The 18,345-nt window shown below is 41.0% G+C and overlaps 1 pseudogene; it reads left to right on the forward strand.

The window, feature by feature from the left end:
* Window positions 1-590, forward strand: part of LOC132121878 (spermatogenesis-associated protein 20-like) — a 44,784-nt pseudogene extending 44,194 nt beyond the window's left edge.
* Window positions 591-18,345: the final 17,755 nt, after the last annotated feature.

Raw genomic sequence — 18,345 nt, forward strand, 5'->3', positions numbered from 1 at the left:
TGCGAATGTGACCATGGACATGTCAGAGTCATCTCATCTCATACAAGGTATACTTTACCCATGGCTCGCTGTAACCCCCAAGGAAATAGAGGTCCCAGATATAAACAAAGACTGTAGAAATGAACCACTGATGAGACTGTCACCATAATCGCCCTGCCTTGTACTCTATTATGGTTTATTACTAGCCAAGAAAGCATATGGAGCCCTTTGGGTCATCAATTTTGCATTAGAGTAAAGGTATATGACTTGTGCTCTCCTGCTCCCACCATCTCACCTAATTGTTATCATGATGACAGTTATGACTCTTATTTTTTCTTCCCTTACCCCTTTTTTCCCCCATCTTTCTATTTTTCAGGTCCTGATGTTGGCAGATGGTAACACAGAGGGTTTCTTTTATCAGAGGCTGCCTATTCTCTCCAGCCTGGTTCCTCAGGATGGCAAAGCCACTGCGTACAAGTCGGAGAACTTTGCCTGTGCCCTCCCAGTCACCTGCCTGCAGGAATTGAGGAGACTGCTGCTGGAGTGAGAGCTGCCGTCACGCCACACAAACATCACTGTGGGATCTCTCCATAGTTGGACCGCTAGATATCTCAGATTATTACGCAAGTAGCAAACTGCATTCATCAAAAAACAGTCGTAAATGAAATGCACTGGAAGACATTATACAGTGGCAAGGCAAACCTCTATGGGTTGCCCTAGTTGTGATGTTCTGCCTCATTTTAGACCTATTATACAAGACTGTAGTCTTGGGAGATGGAAATACATTGACATCGTAATGTGAGGAGGAATGCTGAGATGAAACCTTTCACAGGTTTGCCTCATGGGCTCAGTTGATTTGTGTCAACCTGCTTTCTAAACGATCAAACATGTTTCTCCGCAACCTTTCTATGCAGTGCACCTGATGAACACACTAGATTTAGAGTGGAATGACACATACAATGTATGTATAATAGACTCTGTGGAATTTAATAAATACTCACTGAGTAACCTTTTGGGATCTGTTTAATCTGTTCATTCCTTTAATATACTGCTTAGGGAGTCTCACACCATATTTGAAAAGCATACTAAAATTGGAAAATTTTAATCTTTTCTATGAATGTATATCTTCGCCGTTGTTATATTTCCATTGATGTGAATTTAAAGGCTGCTCAAAATTATGTATCATTGTTTTCCATTTAGTCTCACCAAAACATTCAAACATTCAAAAATCACTAGGTACATACACTACCGTTGAAAAAGTTTAGGGCCCAACATTTTTAAATGTTTTTAAAAGTAGTCTTTCATGCTCACCAACGCTGCATTTATTTGATTCAAATACAGTAAAAATTGTTGTACTGTGGAATATTACTAAAATGCAAAATAACATTTTTCTATTTTAAAGGGATATTTCATCCAAAAATGAAAATCCTGTCATTAATTACTCATCCTCGTGTTGTTCCAAATCCGAAAGACCTTAGTTCATCTTCGTAAAACACAAATTAAGATTTTTTTTGCTGAAATCTGAGAGCTTTCTGACCCTGAATAGACAGCAACATAACAGACACGTCCAAGGCCCAGAAAGGTAGCAAGAACATAAATAGTCCATGTGACATCAGTGGTTCAACCTTAATTTTACGAAGCTTCTAGTATACTTTTTGTGTGCAAAGAAAAAATAAATAACTTTATACACCAATTTATTTTAAACAGCAAATAGCATTCGTTTATATAACACAACTTGGGCTAGAGTGAGTAAATAAGCAGAGCCAATGCTCACCTGGTGAGGGTAATCTACTTATGACACAGGCGCAAAATAGTTTAAGGTGTGCTTTTTTGGGGGTGTTAAATAATGGTGCAAATACTAGCAATTTGATGAGCGCAAATGTTAGTAAATAGCATTGCGTGATTCGTTTTAATACTCTCCTCCAATACAATTCAATGTCTGAAAGAGAAACTCAAACAAATGCATATTCAATAAGGTCAGGAAAATGTTAAATTGTTAGCTTTGGTAATAGTATGCAATATGTAATTGAAACGCCATTTTTATGATTAAGAATAAATACACTGTAAAGTGTATCTATAATTTCTAATCAGGCACTGAATAGTAAAAAAAAAAAAAAAAAAAAAGTATAACTATAAAAAAAAATGGCCAAGTTCTCAGGCAATGGGCAATGTCTGCAGGATGACAGGATCTTGTACAACACCTGCAGACTTACAGGGATCAGTGCAGTGTAAATATCTAATGCAAAAGTGCCAAAAAAAAAAAAGGCAAAAAGGGACAAAAAGGTGGCATTGCAGTCATGCTGAGCAAATGTGTCTAATTATAAGGACGTTCAGATATGTGGAGAGGGAACACCATTATTTAAGTTGGTAGGATTTCTTGAGAGCTGCTGAGGGATGCGTCTGTTTCAGCGTGACAGCTCCTTCCTCTTCCACCCCCGCGATTTTACCAGCCGTGGGTGACACAGAAAGACAAAATTAACCCATCTGCAGAGCTACAGTACCAGTCCATTGTGAAAAACATTTAGGCTTGAGTGTGCTCAATCTTTCCTGTGTTGTCTGAATGAGCACTGCATTGTACAGATGGCATATAGCTGTGACACAGCCATTACTATTAGAGCCCAATGCTAGGAAACAGACAACAAAGGAAAGAAACTCACCACGATCAAATCTCTTGTGTGAGAAAAAGGGAGAAAATTTGCCCTGGCCGTGCTAAGCAGGCTAATGCAGACATATCTACTATCAATACATGTTGATTTTGGCTGCCTGTTCTCCTCGTGTGGATTTGCCGGGAGCCACGTTTCCCATCGTTTGTGTGCAGACGAATGCAGATTTTTTGTGGGGAAGGAAGGTGAAGAGGGGGGCTCTGCTCCAGTTATGTCGAGTCCTGTCTTTGTGACTTGTCAGGAGTTTGTACAACCATGCTTTCGTCTGTCTTTCCATTTTTTTCTCATTCCTTCAACCAGCTTAGGTTGATAAAGAGCTCTTTGAAGCACAGTATCTGCTTGTTCAGGGACCTATGGAACCTCAGTTTGGTAACATCATGGTACCATCTTTCGTTGTGTCTGCAGTCCCTCCAGCAATTGCTATTTTGTTTACAGGTATTTTGTGACAGGCTACCTGTTGCAAGAACCTCCGTTCCTGTCACATTAGAAGGGGGCCTCCATGTACAGATCTCTCTAGTTTAAGTCCGTTTTGAAAGAATACCTGCCATGTGGCTCAAGGGCCGGGACTCTAAGAGCAAAGTCCCTTTGGAGATCATTACTGCATGAGATTTGTGTTCATCTCCGAACCCTCCTTATCTTCGCAAGATAGCTGAGTAATAAGGCCACAGGAGGCTCACCGTGCCCACAGTTCATTAGCTAGCCTTGAAGACTATCTATCTATCTATCTATCTATCTATCTATCTATCTATCTATCTATCTATCTATCTATCTATCTATCTATCTATCTGCATTGTTTATTTTTTTAATTATAAGAATATATAGTGAATATAATAAATTAATAAAATAATCAAACCTAATGAACAAACGCTAGATTTAAAAGCACAGATTCAAGTGCAAAATTTAAACCATAGATTTAAATGAACTCAAACCCTATGTTATTTTAGCATGGTTTTATTTATATACTATTATAGTATTTAGTACTATTTTAAATTGGCTTTTATTTGTACATTTTCAGTCAGTTTTAATATTAGGTAATTTTACCTAATTTATTAATACCACATTTTTAGGTACTTTTAGTAATTTAGTTAAATGTTATTGGCATTTAGTTTCTTTTGTTAATATTTTATATAGATTTATTTATTTTTTCTTTTCTGTTTTAGTTATTTTAATCCCTTAAAATTATTTCAGTTAGCTGCCAAGTTAAGTCTGAGTTAGGTTTTATTGAAAAGTAATTTTGTTTCAGCTTTATTTTAATTATGTCACGGTTCTTGAATCGGCTGTCTCACACTGAGGTGTCTGCGTGAGTGTAATTGTGTGGGTGTGGTTACTCATTTGTGTTGATTAGTGTCACCACCTGTCGTTGATTTCACCTCCCTTTATATGCCAGTAATTTCCCTCTCATGTTGTCAGATCGTTGTGGTTGTTCCCTGGTGTGCGTCTGGTCTCATGTTTCGTCAGCCCAGTTCTCCGTTTGGATTTCGTCAGTTCTTCGTGTCTTCTGGATTTCGTCAGTTCCTCGTGTCGTCTGGATGTTCCACGGTTCCTGGGTTTCTCTACACACACTTCACCGCACCACCACCGGATCGCCATCTCGTCCCTGCCTTGGGCTTACCAGAGACGCTGAACGGACTGATAAAACTCGCCCTGAGAGTAGACGCTCATCTGAATCGCGTGACCCGGCTGACAGGCCCGGTAGTATGTATGAGGCTACTATCGGGTGGGGTCTCCGCCGAAAAGACCTCATCACCATCATCGACCCTCCTCCCGGTAAGACTGAGATGGCGAACGTCGACGCACTGCACCAATGCACTACTGGATTTGGGAGCGGAGGGCAATTTCATGGACTTTAAACTTGCTGTTCAACTTCAGATCCCCATCACTCCTCTCTCGCACCAGCTCACTGTCAACGCACTCAATGGACAAGAGCTTCCCCGGATTACACATTCCACTGAAAGTATCACCCTCATCACTTCTGGCAATCACACAGAAACCCTCTCATTCCTCCTCATGGACTCACCACTTGCACCAGTGGTTTTGGGACACCCGTGGCTCTCTAAACACAACCCCCGGGTCGACTGGTGCACTAACACAATTTCCACATGGAGTAACCACTGTCATGAATCCTGTTTAGTGTCTGCCGGTCCCTCTGTGTCTGGTTCTGTGTTTCAGAGTAAGGCGGCGGATTTGTCTAATGTGCCCGTGGAGTACCTCGACCTGAAGGAAGTGTTCAGTAAGTCCCGTGCTGCTTCTCTCCCTCCGCATCGTTCCTGTGACTGTGCGATAGATCTACTGCCAGGTAAGACTCCGCCTAAGGGCAAACTTTACTCTCTTTCTGTTCCCGAGAGGGAGGCCATGGAGAAATATATTTCTGATTCTCTGGCCTCTGGGTTCATCCAGCCTTCCTCTTCTCCTTCGGGGGCAGGGTTCTTTTTTGTTGGAAAGAAGGATGGTTCTCTGCGACCTTGCATTGATTTACCGAGAGCTGAACAACATCACTGTCAAGAATTCTTATCCTTTTCCGTTGATGTCTTCAGCTTTCGAGAGGTTGCAGGGAGCATCCATTTTCAAGAAACTTATGCAATGCATATCATTTGGTTCGCATCAGGAAGGGGGATGAATGGAAAACCACTTTTAATACCCCCAGGGGGCACTTTGAATATTTGGTTATGCCCTTCGGGCTTTCCAACAGCCCAGCGGTTTTCCAGGCACTCGTGAATGACGTGTTGAGAGACATGGTAGATCAATTCATATATGTTTACCTGGATGATATACCCCTGATCCCACACGTCAGTTCGTGGTGGAGGTCGACGCATCAGAGGTGGGAGTAGGAGTAGTGCTTTTACAACGCGCTTCCTCAGACGATAAGATGCATCCCTGCGCGTTCTTTTCTCATCGACTATCGCCTGCCAAACGTAATTATGACATTGGTAACAGAGAGTTGGCAGTTAAGTTAGCGTTGGAGGAGTGGCATCACTGGTTAGAGGGTTCTGGGGTACCTTTTATCATTTGGACCGACCATAAGAATCTTGAATACATCAGATCAGCTAAAAGGCTCAACTCCAGGAAGGCTCGGTGGGCTCTTTTTTTTCGGACGTTTTGACTTTGTTCTCTCGTACCGCCCGGGGTCTAAAAACATCAAACCCGACTCTTTATCTCGTATTTTTGATCCATCCGAACGCCCGGTCACTCCCGAGTGTATTTTACCCGAGAAAGTTGTCATCTCCACTCTGGTATGGGAGGTCGAATCGAAGGTCAACACAGCCTTAGAAGGGGTAACGCCTCCGCCTGGTTGCCCACCGAGTCGTTTGTTTGTGCCGGAGGGGTAATGGTCCGACGTTATTCGATGGGGTCATTGCTCCAACGTGGCTTATCACCCAGGAGTGACTCGCACTAGTTTTCTAGTTAAGCAACGATTCTGGTGGCCACTAATGGCTCGCGACATTCATGATTTTGTTTTGGCTTGCTCAGTCTGTGCCACTGGTAAGACATCTAACCGACCCCTAGATGGGCTACTTCGACCGCTGCCTGTCCCTTTGAGACCCTGGTCCCATATCGCTCTAGATTTTGTCACCGCCCTCCCGCCCTCTAATGGCATGACGGTTGTTTTAACCATAGTGGACCGGTTCTCGAAGGCGGCACATTTCATCCCCTTGCCCAAATTACCTTCATCCAAGGAGACAGCGGTCACAGTCATAGATCACGTCTTTTGGTTACATGGCCTCCCGATGGACGTGGTCTCTGACAGGGGTTCCCAATTCGTATCCAAATTTTGGCAAGAATTTTGTAAATTACTAGGGGCCACGGTCAGTCTGTCCTCGGGCTATCATCCCCAGAGCAATGGTCAGTCTGAGCGAGATCAGGTCCTCGAGAGAATGTTGCAATGTTTGGTTGCCAAGAATCCGTCATCCTGGAGCCAACAGCTTTCTATGGTGGAGTACGCCCACAATTCGTTGCCAGTGTCATCCACGGGCCTCTCGCCATTTAAGTGTAGTTTAGGTTACCAGCCACCAATTTTTCCGAGTCTGGAATCCGAAGTCGCGGTCCCCTCCGCTCACGCATTCGTCCAGAGGTGCCGCCGTACTTGGACTAGAGCCCGTGAGACTCTACTCCAAGCAGGGGGGCGCATGAAGGCCAAGGCTGATTGCCACCTGTCAAAACCTCCCTTTTACGTCGTGGGTCAAAGAGTGTGGCTTTCTACCAAGAATATTCCTCTCCGCTCCGTGTCTAATAAGTTAGCTCCCAAATTCATTGGCCCGTTTCCTGTCACCAAAATTATTAGTCTGGTGGCAGTCCGACTCAAACTTCCTCTGGCGTACAGGAGAATTCACCCCGCCTTCCATGTGTCTAAAATCAAGCCCGTGTTTTATTCTCACATTAATCCGCATGCCCCGGAGCCGCCCCCCCGCCGCGACTCGTAGATATGTTATTTCATCACAAATTACCAAAAGCCATTTTAATCATACATATCATTTATAATTAATTTAGTTTAATTTATAACAACACTGCTCAAACCCTAGATTCAAGTCTGGCATGAAAAAGAAATAAACACTGACTGAAAATGAAGGTTTTCTTGAATTTCTGTGAGACATGCTGTACACTGCTAACAACATTGTGTGAAGAATAAATAAATAAATAAATTCCTCATCTCAAATGCTTTTATTGACAACCATTACTTGACTTTAATGAGCTCTCTTTATCAGCCTGTCCATCTGTTTCTAGCAGTCCCATCTTTTAAAAGCAGGCTTCTTTACACAGCTTCCAGTGGCTCAGAGTCCTCATCAGAGCAGACTGGGCAGAATGGCTCTTCAGCTGCTGAGTGTATGAGTGTGTGTATTGATTTTGCTCTGTGTGAGACCTTGGCTTATTGGCTGATGGCTGGTGGGATATCTGCCCAAGAGAGAGGTGATTGATTATGGACCTCATCGTCGCTGATTGCAACTCCACATTCATGCAAACAACTGCTCCCAATACTTACATTGTTTGACCTCAACATCATAAAGTGATTGTGGAAAAAAAATCACAAAAGATTGCAAGACCAATAGTAATTAAGCACTTGTTCAGATGATTTCTGAACCACAGTAATGTTTTGAGTTTGGGGAAGGACTAGCATTTATTATAATTTTTTAATTTTTATCGTATTTTAACTTTTCACTTCATCGTATTACTTTGTTTAGTATATTTTTTCTAGAGTTTGTAGGTTTCAGACACAAAAATATTTGGTGCAGAAAAAAAAATTAAATCAGAAATTGCTAGTAAATTTCACAAATTACAAAGAAATGGCAAGTGACAAACTGAATTAAACATGATGTTTTGAAGTATAAAAAACAGAAATAGTATTTACTTGTTAAACATACTCCAATAAACTTTTAATTACAAAAAGTTTAATTTTATGTAGGGCTGTCAAAGTCAAAGTGGTAGCTTTTAAAAACTATTATAATTTAAGTATCATTTATGATTTGTTTGTATAATTTTTCTTTTATTTTTTTTATCTTGGTTTGTTGCAAATATAATTTATGAGTTATCTGTATTCTTTTTGTTTTCTTTCTTTTTTCGCAGCACAGTTTAATTAGTTTCAATTTATTTTTTATATTTTAGGGCTGCCAAAATTTATTTTCAATCTGGTATCATGTACAAATGTTTTACATTTCTCAGTGTAGTGTTATTTTAATTTAATGCAGGAAGGTTGAAAAGGTGTAAGTTTTCTAATATATAACATACATATAAACAAAAAATAAAAAATAAAAAAATCGGTGGATGGATATTTTATTACATTTCAGCTGGTTTTGGAATCATTTTAGTTTCAGTTTTAACAAGTTTTTACTTGTTTAGTGCCACTTTTTTCATTTAGTTATTATTTTATTTTTCACTACCGATGATAACACTGTGCATGATGTTTTCTGAAAAATAGAAGACAGACTGATTGTTTGGGAATCTGTTTTAAAAGTTATTGCTTTTGCAATCGCTTTAGTGCACAGACACACATTTTACCTTTACTAAAGTTAATACAGTTGTCTTGTCCAACAACATTTTCTTTTCTTTTTTCGTTGCTGACTGATTGGTTGTTTGTAGTTTCTAGGTCCTTTTTGCTAGTGCATCAAAGTTAGCTGGCCCGTCTTCACAGTGGAGCATTTCTGCCCTGTTCTGCTCTTCCCAGAGGAGACAATTAGCCTTCCTTCTGCCACATGCTCATATACAGTACACACTCCCTGACCAGCACCACGTGTCATCCAATTGGAAAATTGTTACCATATAGCGTGTCATCAGCTGGTTGGTATCCTAATTCTTCAGCATGTAATATTCTTCCTCTGCCTTCCAACGTTTCCAGCTAGACCGAGTAGATGGAGTGTGTGGTGTGTTTGCACTGACAATTCAATTCAATTCAATTCAAGTTTATTTGTATAGCGCTTTTTACAATACAAATCGTTACAAAGCAACTTTACAGAAAATTATGTTTCTACAATATTTAGTAGTAGCTAGTAGTTTGTGCACGTTTGACAGGATTTTAGAAAAATAAAAATAATAATAATAATACAAGACGTAGTCAGCTAGATGATGAACTATCAATATTATTAATTAATAGTAATTATAGGATGCAGTCACACATGTAGCAATAATTGTTAGTTCTGTTTGTTGATTCAAGGTTAGCATCATCTGGGGTCCTCTGAGGGTCAGCATCATCTCTTCTCAGGTGTTCTGGATCCAGACTGGAGCTTGTGTAAATCCTAGTTACCACGGGATGTAAATCCCGTGGCAAAACATAGAAACAAAATAGAGACATCATTAGCATAGCTGCTGATCCAACAAAGTAAAATTAGTTTAACCCAAGCTAAAGAATAAAAATGCAGATGCAACTACACTCACAATTTAAGAGACACATTATTCGAATGCTTGGCGAAAGAGATGCGTTTTTAATCTAGATTTAAACAGAGAGAGTGTGTCTGAACCCCGAACATTATCAGGAAAGCTATTCCAGAGTTTGGGAGCCAAATGTGAAAAAGCTCTACCTCCTTTAGTGGACTTTGCTATCCTAGGAACTACCAAAAGAAACATCAGAAACAGATAACATGTTTCGTAGCTTGGCAATGTTTCTAAGATGGAAGAATGCGGTTTTTGTAACATTGGAAATATGATTTTCAAAAGACAAATTGCTGTCCAATATAACACCCAGATTTCTGACTGTAGAGGAAGTAACAGTACATCCGTCTAGTTGCAGATTGTAATCTACAAGATTCTGACAGTGATTGATCTGATTTTAGTATTCTCTGTTGCCCCAGTGCCCGACACACGAGCTGTTGTTTAGGAACGGACCTGGCCATACATATTCATCAGTAAAGAAGGTCAGGGAAGAGAGGAAGAACACAAACACAAGGGACTGTGTTGAGGCAGTAAATTCACTCCAGTGCGCCGCAGTGGTTGGCGATAGACGTGACATTTTATAGTGTACACACAGAGAGCAGCAGGCAGGGAAGGAGAGGTCTGTCAGTTTTGTTGCGTCGCAATTGGGTAATGATATACAGGAAGACGCAAAGGAGCTGATGTGGTCAAGTGAGGTCAGTGAGCTCATGCCAGAAGTTGCCTACTGTCGCGCCACATCCCTTCAGCGTTTAGAGGCCGCCTCTGTTTCCTGTCCATTCTTTCAAACCATTACATAAATCAAATGCAGCCAAGGCTCTCTCTGTCCCCTGTTCCTGGCTCTGTTTCTGATCGCTTCCGGCTATTACATGTCCGTATTCTTGATCAGGAAGATCCAGACCTTTGTTCATCTTTGGAACACGAATTAAGATATTTTTTATGAAACTCGAGAGTTCAATTCTAATAATCAGCTCTTTGAGTTCTTCAGTTCTTTTGCGCACAAAAAATATTCTCGTTTTTAAAAAGAAATATCTTAATTTGTATTCCGAAGATGAACAAAGGTCTTACAGGTTTTGAACAACATAGGGGTGAGTGATTAATTTTCATTTTATAATATGTACATTTTTTATATCTGTAAGATTTTTAAAAAATGTGAATAAAAACAATAATAGTGTGAAATAGTATTACAATTCTGTTTAAATATATTTAAAGGGATCATATGACGTTGTTAAAAAAAGAGCATTATTTTGTGTATTTGGTGTAATGAAATGTTTTTATGCAGTTTAAGGATAAAAAAACACCTTATTTTCCACATACTGTACATTATCGTTTCTCCTCTCCTCATCTTTTTGAAATGCATTGTTTTTTACAAAGCTCATCGTTCTGAAAAGCGAGGTGTATGCCAGCTATCCAGTGCGTTGTGATTGGCTGAATGCCTCAAGTGTGTGATGGAAATGTTATGCCCCTTACCATACTGTGATGCCGTGTCCCGATGCGATGAGACAAAACTAATAAAACCCATTACATATTAGGCATTTGTAGCATCCTGTGAGGACATAATTACTCATTATAATGACTTATACTGTCTTTTTACATGTTGAGTTCCGTATCGCGCAACTTAAACATAAAACCATGTCTGCATTTGTCATCGGAGGAACGACAAACAACTAGCACTACTCTACACTGCTCAAAACTCACGTTTGAATCATCAGTGGCTTTAAATCCTTTAAATATGAAATATACTTACAGGCTATGAGTCAGTAGTTAAAAAGTACTTTCACTTTCACTTTCACAACGAAACACACAGCATCTCGATGACATGGCGGCAGTGGAAACAATACTACAACGAGAATCAAAGTTACTCCTCCTTTCTTTGCGTGAACATTTGGGCGTTGTTATACAAATCTTTTTCATTCAGAAATCATTTTAATATGCTGATTCTGATCAAATTGGTGCAACATTCCTTATTATCAATTGAAAACAGTTTTGTGCTCACGCTTTGAAAGCCTGAGAAAGTACAATGTTTTGAAAAGGAAAAGTTGATCAGTTTATTTAACTTAGACATCATGCTCAAATGATATAGGAGAATATGGAGCTCCCACTCAAAGAGGAAAAAACTGAACAAATATACTCAATTTGGGGCAGTTTGCTGGTATTTATATCACTAAAGAGTAAGATGACATTTTGATAGATTGTAATGTAAATCAATGAGATGTTTATGTAAGTATACAAAAGTACTGTATAGCATAGTAGTAGCTAAAATACTAAAATAAAATGCATATAAATATCAGTTGTCACTCTGTAGCTCCTAATAATATGACTTATATTTAAATGCTTTGATACATGATCAAATCTCTGTTGTTTTTTATTGAACGCACGACCGCATTACATTTCTCTAAAGCCCGAGGTATTGTATTTGATTTTTTTGCAATAAAATATAAAAGTTATGGAAGAATAATCTTGTTCCAATCTTGATGAAAAATCACATAACTTAGGAAAATTGAAATAGTATTTCTGGGGTTTGTAACATATCTGTCATCTTTTACATATGCAAATGTCTCCACAGGGTAGTATCAGTGAAGTTCCCATGAGCCCAGTGTTGTATTTGGATCTGTTTAATCTAGGTCTGCATTTTTTTATTAGCCATGTGAGTATGTTTTTGAAGACAAAACCTTTTTTCCCCCTTTGTAAGATTAAGATCACTGAAGACAGTCAGGCAGTTATCATTCAGTAATAGACGCAGTGTGATACATTTATGATTAAAATGTTTCTAATTATTTTAGGTTTACTCTTTGTAGATCCATTTTGGCCATATTTATGTGCTGATCATTAAAAAAGAATAATATTAATCTATTAAATATATTAGTGAATTATACTTTATAGAGCATAAGTTCAGTAAGCAAACCTCCAGATTCAATTATCCACAGATACAGCCAGGAACTCTCATCTCTCGCACTTGTAAGATTTATTGGGATTGACCAGAATGTTCTTGCATGTGGGATTCATGCTAACTAGAGCAATGAAGGCTAGTTGGAAAATAGAGAGACTAGTTCATCATGTTAGCCTAGTTACCTGAGGCAGACAGAGGCGGCAGGAAAATCAATCGTGCCTTTCGTATGCTGTGTCACTGCCCTCCTCTTACATATTCTGCTCTAATAATACAAATGACCACAAGGCACATGTTGAGCATGACCCTGTTTCTTACTAACTCATATTTAGCAAATTCTCCAGCTCATTTTCTTCAGAACTGTTCACTGGGGTGATTGTACATCGCTTACATCAGCTTATTTCAGGTCATGTGAGTTTTATCTTGTTTTAAAAACTCTAGACTAGTTATATATGTGCCACGAAGCATGTCATGTTTCACTTTTTTATTGAGTAGATGAGGTAAATCAAAGGCCTTTGCATTCAGGATGCTTTTATTCAACATATAGAGAGATTCTGATAACTTAGATGAGCTGAGTTTGATATTGTCATTTTCAGGGCTGTTGAAGGCCCCAGTACACTTCGAAAAACTGTGAATGATGAGAGCAGGCCAGTGCTCAACCAGAAGTGAAATCCAGCCCTTGACATTTCCTTGACATTTTTTGACATTTTTGAATACATGCAAACAGGGGAAGAGGAGTTAATCAAAAGTAGGTGAGAATATTGATGCGCAACTGTCAACAGGCAATGCCATCTGTACCCTCTCGGTCACGGAGGTTAACTGCATGAGCTACAGCTGCTGTACTGTTGTCAATAATGGGTGAATGCACACGTCAAGATGCTGGTGTCACTAAATCTGATTTTTGAGCAGGGTTTTCTGTTCAAAGTAAAATCCCAAAGTAAAAAGTATTTTGATGAAAATTCAGTTTCAGTTACATTGTGCATTATAAGCAAACATTTGTAGAAAAATGTCAAGAAAAAGACTTCTCTTGACGTACAAGGTATAAATAAAAAAATGTGGGGAAAATTTTTTTTTTAAGGTCAAAGTTGTGAAAAAATAAATTAATAATTTTGAGATACAATATACAATGCAATATCATAAGACTGTTGAAGCTACCTTTATCAGATCAAAAATAAAGTAATATTGTCAAATATTGTCAAATATGTTCAAAATAACTGTAGAACTTTCCAGCAGGTGTCACTACTGTTTGTTTATGTATATTACAAGTGATGGATGTTATTTTATATTCTTGGGTATTTAAAGAAATAAGTGTACATTTACCATCTTATTCTAAATGCAGGCACAATTATGTTATATTTCATATATGTTATAATCTTATTAGGTTGCAGATATATTTTATTATTGTTCCTAGACCAGATGTGTATCTGTATATGCATAGTTAGTTGAGTGCACAGGCGCACATTTAGTTTCATTTTCATTCTGTCGTTGATCAAGAATGGTATGCTTGCAGGTGAGCGTCTGTAAATTGGCATTGCTAGTAATTCAGATCAAGAATTAATATCTCATGATTGTGTAATTTCATTAGTTCATTCTGATGTTTGTTTGTTTTCATTGCAGGTTTACAACCTATTGATCTAACCAAACGATCTTACTGATTAGTTAACTGACGAGCTAAAAGTCACATATGACGAGCTGTGTATGTGTACTCAATAAATGCTCAAAAAGAGGCTCGAGTTGTATCCGCCGTGCTTGTTCTGAAACCCTTCCAGTGGGAAGTTTACTGAGCTATAGCAGGTAGCTTACTAGAAAACTGGACAGTTGTAAACCGCCGTCGGAGCCGTGCTAGGGAATTCACGGACACCAAGCGGGTAGAAGCCATTGTTGATGACCGAAGTCGGGATCGGAGACCCGTATAGGCTACTGAGAAGGAAGCGGCCGTTAACAACACCACTGCAACGGAATAGCCGAAGGCAAAAGCTAACGGCGCTGTTAAAGCGCTGAATAACCATGAGTAAGACTGTGTGAATATTAATAGCTGCGGGGCTAACAACGCAGCCGCGACAACTGAGTCGAGTCTTTTGAAGCGAATCTTTTTGAACGATTCGTTTGAGTCGATTCTTCTGAACGATTCTTTTGAACGATTCTTTTGGCTTAAAAGTGATTTTAGTGATTCTGATCACCGGGAAGAGGAAAAAGATACAGAAATGGCAGATGAAAAACCAGATCTGGAGAGTTTAAAGCGGAAACGCTCAAATGCACAACGAATCTTTACAACAAGAATAAACCGTCTTGAAGTTGGCCGTTTACGTGAAGTTGAGTTGTCAGAAGAGTTAGCGAGATTGAAGGACGATTATGACAAACTCCTTGATGTCAGTAATGAGTATGTTGACGCACTAAGCCAAATAGACGCTACAGGTGACGACAGTGAGTCGCGGGACGCTCTGGCGAGGAGAGATGCCAGTGAGCAAAAATTCCTTGAAACTGAGAGCAAAATCATGGAAACGCTGTGGTCTAAGTATGCAGAGCCAGACATAGGCGCTCTTGTAACACAGTTCAAATCTGCTTTTAATCGAGCTGAGGCACTCAGCACAAGGAAAGTTCCATGGACGCAGCAAAGGCTCGAAAGTGGTAAATTGGAAAGGAAACTCCATGAACTCAGAGAGGCTGTGTACACTTGGAGAGATTATCGGCCATATGGAAGGGACAAATGGATGCTCTTTTTATCATTGAGGGAGGATAAAGAGCAACTGATTGATGGGTGGACATACAGACGTGAGGATGAGGTTATGAAGAGCGACAGAACAGAACTATAAGGCGATGGTGAGGAGGGCGAAGATGAAAATGAGGAAGGCAATGACGCGGTCGTTGGGCATGTCATAACAGATATCAACAGCCTTACAACTGCAGATAGCATCACCTTTACCCAACCAGTAACCCTTGCTATTGATACTCTACCTGTTAACAGTCAGTCTGCTGTTGTCAATCTGCCCACTGAGGGGCAGGAAACTGTATATGTTACAAGCTCTCCTTCATTCATGTTTACAGACAGAGCAAGCATCTCTACCTGTGCTGCCCGAGGTTCTACAGTCACTAGTCAACCTCAAAGCAGGTATGTTGCAGCTACTGCACACAAAGCCCCACAACAAATGTTACAGCCCAATCTGCAATCAAGAAGGTCTGATAGTGGACTTGGTGTCAGTTTCACCCTACCTCCAACTTTTGCTAGCACGCCACAATGGTTGAGCGATCATGCTACTCCGCCTGTTGATCTCAGCATGGGACAAAGTAGTAGCATGCCTCTTAGTAACCCTGGTTCGCACGCTGGTGGGGATAACAGCTCTCACTGGGCCTGACCAAGAATAAAGCTCACACCCATAAGCTTACCTAAATTCTCCGGTGACCGGAGGAGTTATTGGCATTGGAAGGCTGAATGGGAAAGTATCCAGGCACAAGCGGGGTCAAGGGAATGCAAGAAACTTCACTTACTGGACAGTATAAGTGAGTCTGTGAAAAGTGAACTCAGGCTATATCGCTGCAGAGATGCAAACGATATCTTCAGGGAATTGTAGAACCATTATGGTGATAAAGCAGGCCGAAGAGATTGTGTTGGAGCTTCAATCACGACCTGCTGTAAAGAACCATCAGCCAAGAGAAACGGTAGAGTTGATTCTGGCAGTGGAGAGGGCAGTATTGGACCTCTCAGACCTGGGGTGGGCGAAGTGGCTGTACGGAATCAACTGGTGATTTGGTTTTTGGAGAGTAAACTCCCTGATGTTATGAAGAGAGAGTGGCTCATGTGTGTGAGGAATCCTGTGAATGATGTCCATCCTGGAAACCGTTTTGACAGGCTTTTAATGTTCCTGAAAGACCAAAAGTCATTGCTCGTGAGGTTGGAGCAGTTGCTGCCCAGCAAAAAATGGCCTGCTAATGCTCCTGAGAGATCAAGCCACCGGGAGAAACCAGGTGACAGATGGAGAGAGAAGAAGTCTTTCACTAAAACTACAGCAAGTGAAGTCAAACGAGAATCCAAGCAGTTAACATGTGTCGTTTGTGGTGATGGAGATCACGGAGGTAAACTGTTTCGTTGTAAAACTTTCAGAAAAGCCAATCTGTCCGAGAAGAAAGCTCAAGTGAAAAAGGTAAAAGCATGTACAAAGTGCTTGGATGTTCACGGGGTCGAGAATGACTGTACTCCAAAGTTTCTCTGTCGTAAAGATGAGTGTAGGAAAGGCGACACTCAAGCGGACCACCACTATTTCCTTTGCCCTAAGGCGTCAACAAAGAAGGAAAAAGGAAAATTGTTAAAAAGGAAAATAAAGCAGAGGATAAGAGGGGAGCTCGAGGTCTGACAGAGGAGCAAGATGCTGTGTTCGCCGAGTTGGGACTGACTCCCCATCAGTTGGAAGCTGTCCGTAGAGCCTGTACTAACAAGGCAACGTCGACAGTGAGTCCTGGCAAGAGTCTGATACAACAGAGTGGCTTGAAAGAACATCCAGTCCTTATGATGCTCGTACATGTTACGACAAAGAGAGGAGACAGCCTTGGAGCTTTGGTCGATCTCGCTTCTGATATGAATTACATTACACACCAAGCTGTGGAAAGGCTCGGACTGAATGGTGAACTGGTTTCCCTTGTCGTGTATGGTGTTGGTACGATGAAGGTGAGAGTTGATACAAAAAGGTATCTTGTGAAAATAAAAGTGTGGACCTCCCGAGGAACCATGAAACTCCACGAGATGATTTGCTATGGGATGGAAGACATCGCCAAAGTGGATCGAGTGGTGAAATCGGAGCGGCTAGAGCAGTTTTTCCCTGAAGTAGAGCCGGGAGAACTGGCCCGCCCAAAAAAGATCGATCTATTAATCAGCACTCGTGAAGGCCGATTAGCTCCACAACGACTGCAAAGGGTCGGCGATCTAGTGTTGTTGGATGGTCCTCTGGGCAAGATCGTGAGTGGTGTGCATCCAGACCTCTTTGAAGATGTGGAGGTGGCTGCATGGCGGTTGAAGACGCACTTTGCTCATTCAATGAGGACGGTAGCCATCAAAGTTGAAGAACACTTTGTGGGAAGGCCAGGAGGCCATTTGGAGCAAGAAAACAGAGTAGAAGTTCGAACGACAGCAGCGTGCAATAAAGAGGTCCTTGAGTGGCTAAAGTGGGACAGCATCGGTGCTGCCTGTGATCCTATCTGTGGAGGATGTCGCTGTGGAAAGTGCTCGCCGGGAGGAAAGGAGATGTCACTGGCTGATGAGAAAGAGCTGGAGATAATAAAGGCAGGTCTAACCTTCAGAGAGGGAGATGCGCACAGCGACCAGCCCCACTGGGATGCGAAGTATCCCTGGAAGGAAAACCCAGTCTCTCTTCCTAACAACCGAAAGGTTGTGAAAGCAACATTCCTGAGGACTGAGAAGCGGCTCATGAGAGACCCTCTGTGGAAAGAAGCTTACACGAGGCAAGTCCACGAGATGGTAGAAAGGGGAGCTGCTATTAAGCTCACTAAGGATGTTATGGACAGCTGGAAGGGTGCTGTGTGGTGGGAGAGTCACCTAACCGCCCCAAACCCCCATTCAGTGACTACGCCAGTACGACTCATCTGGAATAGTAGCCAGGAGTTTGGAGGGGTTAGCATGAATAGCATTTTGCTTAAAGGCCCAGACGTCTTAAATCCCATCAGAGCGGTGCTCCTCAGATTTCGGGTGGGAGAACATGCGGCCATCTGAGACATCACCAAGATGTATAATTCGGTCTGGCTGGAGGAACAGGAAGTCCATGTGCATTGATTCCTATGGAGGGACTCACCAGAGGATGAGATTGAAGATTACGCTGTCATGAGGGTGAACATGGGGGATAAACCTGCGGAATGTATTGCGCAGGTTGCCATGCGAGAGACCGCGAAGTTACCACAGTTCTCTGAGATGAAGGAGGAAAGAATGGTAATTGAAGAAGACTCCTATGTCGATGATCT

Source organism: Carassius carassius, chromosome 40, assembly GCF_963082965.1.
Source record: "Carassius carassius chromosome 40, fCarCar2.1, whole genome shotgun sequence".
Taxonomy (NCBI): Eukaryota; Metazoa; Chordata; class Actinopteri; order Cypriniformes; family Cyprinidae; genus Carassius; species Carassius carassius.